The 8,388-nt window shown below is 38.8% G+C and overlaps 1 long non-coding RNA gene across 1 annotated transcript; it reads right to left on the bottom strand.

Annotated features, from left to right (window-relative positions):
- Positions 1-5,645: 5,645 nt before the first annotated feature.
- LOC126740662 (uncharacterized) lies at positions 5,646-6,680 on the bottom strand. Its single transcript, XR_007661971.1, has 2 exons — positions 6,542-6,680; positions 5,646-5,742 (listed from the first exon to the last, which is right to left on the bottom strand). It is a non-coding gene; the product is annotated as an uncharacterized LOC126740662 (long non-coding RNA).
- Positions 6,681-8,388: the final 1,708 nt, after the last annotated feature.

The following is an 8,388-nucleotide window of genomic DNA, read 5'->3' as shown; positions in this document are numbered from 1 at the left end:
TTAATCATATTTTCCTTTTAATTTTTTTTTTTAGATTATTTATTTAATTAACGTTATTAAATTATATATAATATATCTATAAATATATATATATTTTTTGTCCCTCTATTTTGACATTTGAAATGGATGTTAATTATCTAGGTGGTGAGGAACTAAAATATGAGTTACACATTCGAGGTCTCCCATTAACCGGTTCTTTCGCTCAAAAACGGACCAGTCTTCGTGAGTCCTTGCGGTTGGAACGAGAGAAACACATTGATCCTCCTAGTTCCACTGCCTTCGACACAGATAGTGAGCTTTGCCTTTGTCGCAGTAAATTAATATCTATTGAACGGGATATTAAGACTCTCGGAAAGGATTATTGTGATGGAGAATCCAAACGGATTAATACCCTCTTGTTGCATTTGTACCAGCGTATCAATCGAGTCCATGCTGTGTCAGAAGTAGAGTCGGTTTTAAAAAATGAGATTGTAAGTTCATGCACTAAACTTTTTGGTGATCTTAATCTTGCTTCTCAAGGTATCATGCCTTCTTGCTCTTATGCCAACAAACCACCAGCCATTACCCTAACAGGAGCCACTCCATCTCACGAATCCCATGAATCCTTAAATACAGGAGACAACTTAGTAGTTTCAAATGACTTAATTGTTTTGAGTGATGAGGAATTTACACCTGTTGAAGAACTTGAAGCGGAACGTGTTAATTCCAGTGTTGCTGCCGCATCGACTTCACAATGCGAGGTTGCAGAGCAGTCGAACCATTTAAATAATTTCCAGTCTGGTACTTCTACCTCCTTTGCACATTCAGCTATTAATAGGGAGTTGCCTCAGATTGAATCTCATAGCGATGTAGTACCCTATGGGACTACTTCCAATCCGTCTTTGACACAACAGTCTAGACTTCCACTCCAGGATTTATTGGAGCTTGCTCAAAGCAGTTGTTCTTATTTTAATCCTCAGCAGAGAACGTCAAGTACATCTGAGTCAAGACCTTCCTATGGTCGTTTCATGCAGCGCGACGGATCCAGAGTCTTTCAGTCTTCCGGAAATGAACTTAATGCAAAGTCCTCAATATTTTCGAATCCTATATCACAACCTCCTGTAAGTCAAATTAACTGTTATCCAGTGAGTTCAGCAAATGAGTCTCAATCAATGAGTCGTCAATCACAGGTTCGTTTTGGACCCCCCGTGGTTCATGCATCTCCTCCAGCAAACTCCACTGCTCATGGAGACAACTTGTCCCAGTCCATACCAATCAACGACTTAGTTCGTCATTTGGAAGAAGTAAATTTTTCTCCGACGGACACATCGAATCGAACTTACGGGCGTGAGCCGAGACAACTATCGCATCCCTCATACCATACACATGATGTGTTTCGATGGAATATTAAGTTTAATGGACAGACTAGTGTTAACGACTTTCTAGAGAGAGTTGAGGAAATACGTTTATCTCGAGGTGTACTTAAGGAGCAGTTACTCCGGTCTGCACCAGAGTTGTTTACTGGCGATGCCCTTCTTTGGTATCGTACCAATAAATTTGCCAGTTGGGATGATTTAGTAACTAAATTGAAAGATTCCTTTCGGCCTTATGACTATGAATATGGTTTGTGGGATGAAATACGTAGGCGCACCCAAGGATCACAAGAACGCGTCCTTACGTTTATTGTCGCAATGGAGAGTCTATTTCGAAAACTTTCAGAAAGTCCCTCCGAATCAGTCAAACTTAATCTTATTCGTCGAAATTTACCTCCTTATATTCAAAGTAGGCTTGCTACCCATGAAATCCATGATCTTCACGAGTTGACTAGGTTAAGTCGAGCAATTGAAGAGACCGAAGCCAGAGTGCAGAGATTTGTCCCACCCCCCACAAACATTAGACAGCTATTAGAACCTGAACTTGCCTACAGAAAACCCAGTCATCACGTAGCGTCAATTGAGTCTTATTCAGAGCCTAGTGATGTTAAGCCGATTATTCCTAATAATCATTCGGCTTATTCAACTTCTATAGATGCAGTTTCTTCTGTTGTAACCTGCTGGAATTGCGGTGACAGCGGACATCGGTTTCGTAAATGTTCTAAGCCCAAAACGTTCTTTTGTTTCCGATGCGGAAAGAGAGACGTTAGTGCAAAGACTTGTCCAACATGCTCAAAAAACGAGGCATCGGCAAGAGCATAGGCCGTCCCTCTTGCCTATCTTTTGAATCGCAATCGGCTATTAGTCTATCCAAACATGTTCGTACTTCTGCCGTCCTTGATTTCGTCTTGGCACATGCCAAAGGTGATGAGCGTCCTTATCTGCACATAGACATTTTTGGAAAATCACTATTAGGTTTACTTGATAGTGGAGCATCTCGAACTATTATTGGTTCTGCCGGATGGTCTGTTTTGTCTACTTATTGCACCCTTAAACAATCTGGGGCCACTGAGTGCACTGTAGCCAATGGACAACAATGTTCAATAAAAGGAATTGTGACCTTACCTATGAGGCTTCGCACTCGCGTAGTCCTTATGGATGTTTTGGTTGTTCCCTCCCTACCCCATTCCTTGATCTTAGGTATTGATTTTTGGACTCGTATGGGGATCATACCTGACCTTAACACTGGGGAATGGCATTTCAAAGATGTTGCTCCATACTACTGTCACGAAACTGCCGCAATTCAATCCGTTGATACTCTGACTCCAACACAAAAAGAAACTCTCGATCGACTTATCGAGGATGTCTTTTCCAACATGAGTTCAACATTGGGTTGTACTAATTTGGTCAAGCTAGAAATCAGGACAAATTCAGCACCTATCAAACAGCGCTATTATCCTCTTTCCCGTGCCCTTCAAAAGGATGTCAATACTGAATTGGAACAAATGATTGCCAATGGTATTGTGGAACCATCTATTTCACCCTGGTCATCTCCAATAGTAATGGTTAAGAAAAAAACTGGCGAATGGCGTTTTTGTGTCGATTATCGCGCTTTAAATCGTGTGACCATCAAAGACAGTTATCCCATACCTTTTGTTTCTGCCACTTTAGATAAATTAAGAGATGCCAAGTTCCTTAGTACGTTGGATATTAAGTCCGCGTATTGGCAAATACCTATTGCACCAGAATCTCGCCCTCTTACTGCATTTACAGTCCCTACTAGAGGACTTTTCCAATTTACCCGTATGCCCTTTGGGTTGACTAATGCCCCTGCAGTGTGGCAAAGACTGATCGATTCTGTTATTGGTGTTGACTTGGAGCCATACGTCTTCGTCTATCTTGACGACGTAATCATTTCCACCCCGTCGTTCGAGGAACATATTCGTGTTTTACGTGAGGTCATACAGAGAATCGTTAAGGCAGGTCTAACTCTTAACAGAGAGAAGTGTACCTTTTGTAAACCCGAGTTAAAATATTTGGGGTACATTGTTAATTCTTCCGGTCTACTAGTGGACCCCGATAAGATTGAAGCTATTCTGCGTATACCAACCCCCAAGACTGTTACTGATATTAGAAGAATTGTTGGACTCGCATCTTGGTATCGGAGGTTTGTCCCTAATTTTTCCACGATAGTATCTCCCTTGACCTCATTGACCATGAAGAACGTAAAGTTTGTATGGAGTCCTGAATGTGAAAATGCTTTTAATACTATTAAAGAGAAACTGGTCAGCGCACCGGTTTTATCATGTCCAGATTTTGATCTTCCTTTTATTATCCAATGTGACGCTTCCGATTTTGGACTTGGAGCTGTCCTTTATCAGGTTCAAGGTGACGAAGAGCACGCTATTTGTTTCCTAAGTAGGTCTCTTACCAAAAACGAGCGTCGGTATAGCACAACAGAAAAGGAATGTTTGGCTGTCATTTTCGCCATCGAAAAACTCAGACCATATGTGGAAGGTAGCCATTTTACAGTGGTAACTGACCACTATAGTCTGAAGTGGCTTAATTCAATCAAAGATCCTGTTGGTCGCATTGCTCGATGGGCTGTAAGGCTACAACAGTACGATTTTGACATAGTTCATCGTAAGGGTAAAGACAACATCGTCCCCGATGCATTATCTCGTTCGGTACCAGTGGTAGATGAGGTAGCACCTCTGAATGACATGTCAACGAACGATTCTTCTTTCCTGATCGACAAGTGGTATTCCAGCATGCTAAAACGCGTTAAAGAGCAACCATCTAAGTACCCACTATGGTGGATTTCTAATAATAAGCTCTATAAGCGCACTAAGTCAAAATACCCCGCTTTAGATAATCCTGACGATGCTTGGTTGCAGATTGTACCACGAAATCAACGATCTGATGTCATAAAGGCACATCACGATCCTCCCACCTGTGGTCATCTTGGAGTGTTTAAGACTCTTTCCCGTATTTCACAGAAATATTACTGGCCAAATATGAAGTGTGACGTAGCTAGGTATATTGCCCGATGTCACACTTGCTTAAGGACTAAACCTCTTCAAAAAGTCTCTTCTGGCCACCTTCTTAGTCCACAACCAACCCTGACTAGACCTTGGCAAATCCTCAGTGTAGACCTTGTGGGTCCCTTGCCTCGTTCTCGTTCTGGATATTCCTTCGTATTGTCAGTATATGATTTGTTCAGTAAGTATCCTCTCTTCTTTCCTTTACGAGTGGCTACCGCCAGCAGTATATTAAAATGGCTCGAGGACCATGTACTTTTGGTTTACGGAATCCCTGATAGAATCATTGCCGACAATGGACCTCAGTTTCGTAGTGGGGCTTTCCAAAATAAAATGCAAGAGTATGGTATCCAAATACGTTATACTGCTAATTACCACCCGCAGGCTAACCCTGTAGAGCGTGTCCACCGTGTTCTAAAAACCATAATCTCAAGCTATGTTGATGAGGATCATAGGACGTGGGATCTAATTTTGGCTAAGGCAGGTTGTGCAATCCGATCAGCAAGACACGAAGTTACGGGTCTAACCCCAAACTTTGTAATTTTTGGTAGAGAACTTCGATTTCTGTGTCCCACCCCGACTTTAATTTCTCCATCTAACCCTAATGATTCCGATCCAACTTTGCGATCGAAAACATTGGAAAAGGGATTTGTCGATGTTCAGAAAAGACTGAAAAGGGCTTGCGAGCAACGTAGTAGGCGTTATAACTTACGGCATCGCGATGAGCGTTTTCAACTTGGTCAGGAGGTATGGCAGAGAAATTATGTTATCTCTAATGCTGCCAAAAACTTTACTTCAAAGTTCGCGCCTAAATATCTTGGGCCCTACAAGATCAGCAAAATTCTCTCTCCATGGTCCTACGAAGTTTCGGACTTGACAGGCCGCTGTCGTGGAGTTTGGCATGCTAAAGATTTAAAGGCACATCCACCTGATAATAACGTTCAAGATCAAATCTAATGTTAGTATCTAAGTTATAAGTCAGCGTAAATTAATTATTATAATAGATTCGTTTCTTTGTAGGTATTTTGAGGGTTCTTATAATGTTGTATTATATTAAGTATTTTCAAGTTAGGATTTCTTTTATTAGTTATTTAGTTAGATTAGTTTTTCTTTATTAGGGATTGAATTTCCATTGCAAGTTTCAGGTAAACTTCCTTTTCAGGAAGGAGGGGTGTGTTACAGGTTTAATCTCCAACAGATATATTAATTGATTTATTAATTTTTTTTACCAAGATAAAGTAAATCGCAACCATAGTTTCATAAAATAATTTATTTAAAAATCATACATAAATATACATACTACACAGATATGATATACCGTTAAGATGGTCCCTCCTAACATACCCGATCTGAAACGCAAGGAAAACCATTATTGGATGAGGAAAGTAAATAATAATATGGGATATTGTTTAATTGTTTTGTTGATTGAATAGAATTAAGAACTGCCATTGATTTTGCATTGATTTTACCTGGCAGTTCAATTTGGCCTATTTTAGATTTAAATGAATACTGAGCACATATTAACTATTTGTTTATTTTGTTCAAATCATAAGGATCAATAGTGATAAGAATGTTAATGTCAATCTGGTCTGTCAGTTTTTTTTTGTAAATTATTGTTGCTAAACCATGGCCTCAAGTTATAGATTGCTCCATAGTTGCAAATTACTTAAACCAATGTTGGTACCAGATAGTACCCAGTAGTTAAACCCAGCATGTCAACACCTAGGTACTTGACAGATAAATGCATTCCTTAAAATTTGGAGGGAACTGACAATCATATTTTTAATAGATTCATTCTTTATCTGGTTCTAGAGTATGACAGATAGTTTCGCTTAATGCGGATGTGAAAAGGTAGACCCTATCTTAACCTAATTTTTTTTGTAGTTACTAGTATGTGCTAGGATAGCTTAATTGCTGATTTTCTAAGTAGGCTTAAGAGTTTATAGGGCTCCTTGTTTTTGTTGTGTTAAATAAACCCCAGAAAAGGCCACATTCCATCTTCGGTAAGCATATGTTACATGCCTAAGTCATTTTCCTATTTTTTTCATCTAATTAATTTCTTATTTGCATGCTTTTCGGTTTAACTCAAAAGAACATCAATGCATCCAACTTTTCAGAGAGCAATTTTATAAAATTTAACTTACTTACCCACACAAAAATGCCATAAAATTGACAGCCATGTCGAACCTCATGTGTGGTCCCCATTTTTAGGCCTTCCTGTACCTTCTGCTTATCCTCTGCTTCTGCTTTTGCTGCATTTTTATTGTTACTGCTTCCACCTCACTTGCTACTCCACGTGTTACCACATCAAGTCGCTTGGATCATCACCTCCGGAACCTGCATTCCTCCCAATCGGCTACACCTAATACCGATTGCCTTCCACTACCTGCTAGACATTCTAGAAGCATCCTAATTGGTCGATCTGCTGCTGCCTCTTTTGACCCAAACGTATAGCTGCCAACAAAGGAGCCCCATTCAGTCAGGTGGGCCCTGCTACCAGTCGGAGAGACTCAGAATTTCAGGTAGCCCCTTTTCTTTTTTTGGCTTGGTTTCTTCAAGTATTGATTTATCGGCTCGTTGCAATTTATAGATTATTTTTTTTTTTTTTTTGAATTAATATGTAGAAATAATCACAGATTTTAAATTCAATTTAGTAAAATTGTTTATATAACCACCATCACTGATTTGATTTGAAATTGGGAACTGAGTATATACGTATATGCGAGGTATTATCAGATGTACAATTGAATAAGTATTAAGTGCTAAATTATACTTTATTTTCTTTCTCATAATTTTAAATTTCATAATTATAACTTAAGTATTAGAGCATTACTGTCTTTGTATTTATTTTTTTGAATTGAGGTTATAGATTAAATTAGTTGTCAATTATGACATTGATTTATCTTTCAATACTAAAGCGGGGTTTAACAATATAAAGCTGCGTTTTCTTTGCGTGCCCTAATAAAGGCTAATAATCATAACCCTGGAACCCACATTTAGGCATTGTGTGAGAAACAGTGCAATAATAATACGTCAATTTTCACTAGCACAGTATTTGTGTACTCTGTTTTTATGCACAGTAATTACTTTCCCTTCTTCACTTATCACTTTACAATTTACCCCACTTGTACTTATAACTACAAAAGGGCCGTTAAACCAAGGATCAAACTTCGTCCGATTTTATTTTTTAATGACTACAAAGTCACCTGGGTGCAGACTAAGGCTTTGAGAAGTTCTATCGTACTCTAACTTGCGCTTATCTTTCGCTCTGATTACAAAATCTCTCGCTCGCTGTAAAGAAATTTGAAGTTTATGACGAACTTCTTGATAAAAGGCATCAATATTGTAAATTGGGTCAATATTGTTTGTCAAGTCAGAAGTAAACTCAGGATTTCTTCCAAAAACTAGCTCAAAAGGTGTATAATCATGCAAAACTCCTGGGGTTGTATTAAAGCAAAATGAAAAATATTTAATATACTTGTCCCAATCTGTCCAAGAATCATTAATGTACGACCTTAAATAGTCATTTAAAATTCTATGATTTCGCTCACAACCTCCGATGCTTTGGTGGTGGTAGGCTGTCGAAAATTTGTGATTTATTTGTAGTAGATTGGTCACTTTTTCTAAAACCTCATTCTTAAATTCAGTCCCTAGGTCAGTACGAATCTCTTTCATCGGTCCATATACCAAAATAAAGTTATCTACTATTGCCTTGGCTACTGTTAATGCTTCTTTATTTTGTATAGGCGCGATGATAAGATATTTCGTTAAATCGCATTGCATGGTTACGGCATAAACATTATTGTTATCGCTTTTTGTAAACGGGTCAATAGTGTCTATGCATACAATATCGAAAGCTCGTTGCGGTGTTGGCGTAATGACCATGGGTTCCTGATGATTAATTTTGCTTTTGTTTACCTTTTGATTACCACAGTGGTAATCCTCCTAAAGGTGATTTTAATTCTGTAATTAATGCAGGAAAATTTAACCAACAA

This window comes from Anthonomus grandis, chromosome 9 (genome assembly GCF_022605725.1).
Source record: "Anthonomus grandis grandis chromosome 9, icAntGran1.3, whole genome shotgun sequence".
Taxonomy (NCBI): Eukaryota; Metazoa; Arthropoda; class Insecta; order Coleoptera; family Curculionidae; genus Anthonomus; species Anthonomus grandis.
This window is presented reverse-complemented; position numbering and strand designations above follow the sequence as displayed.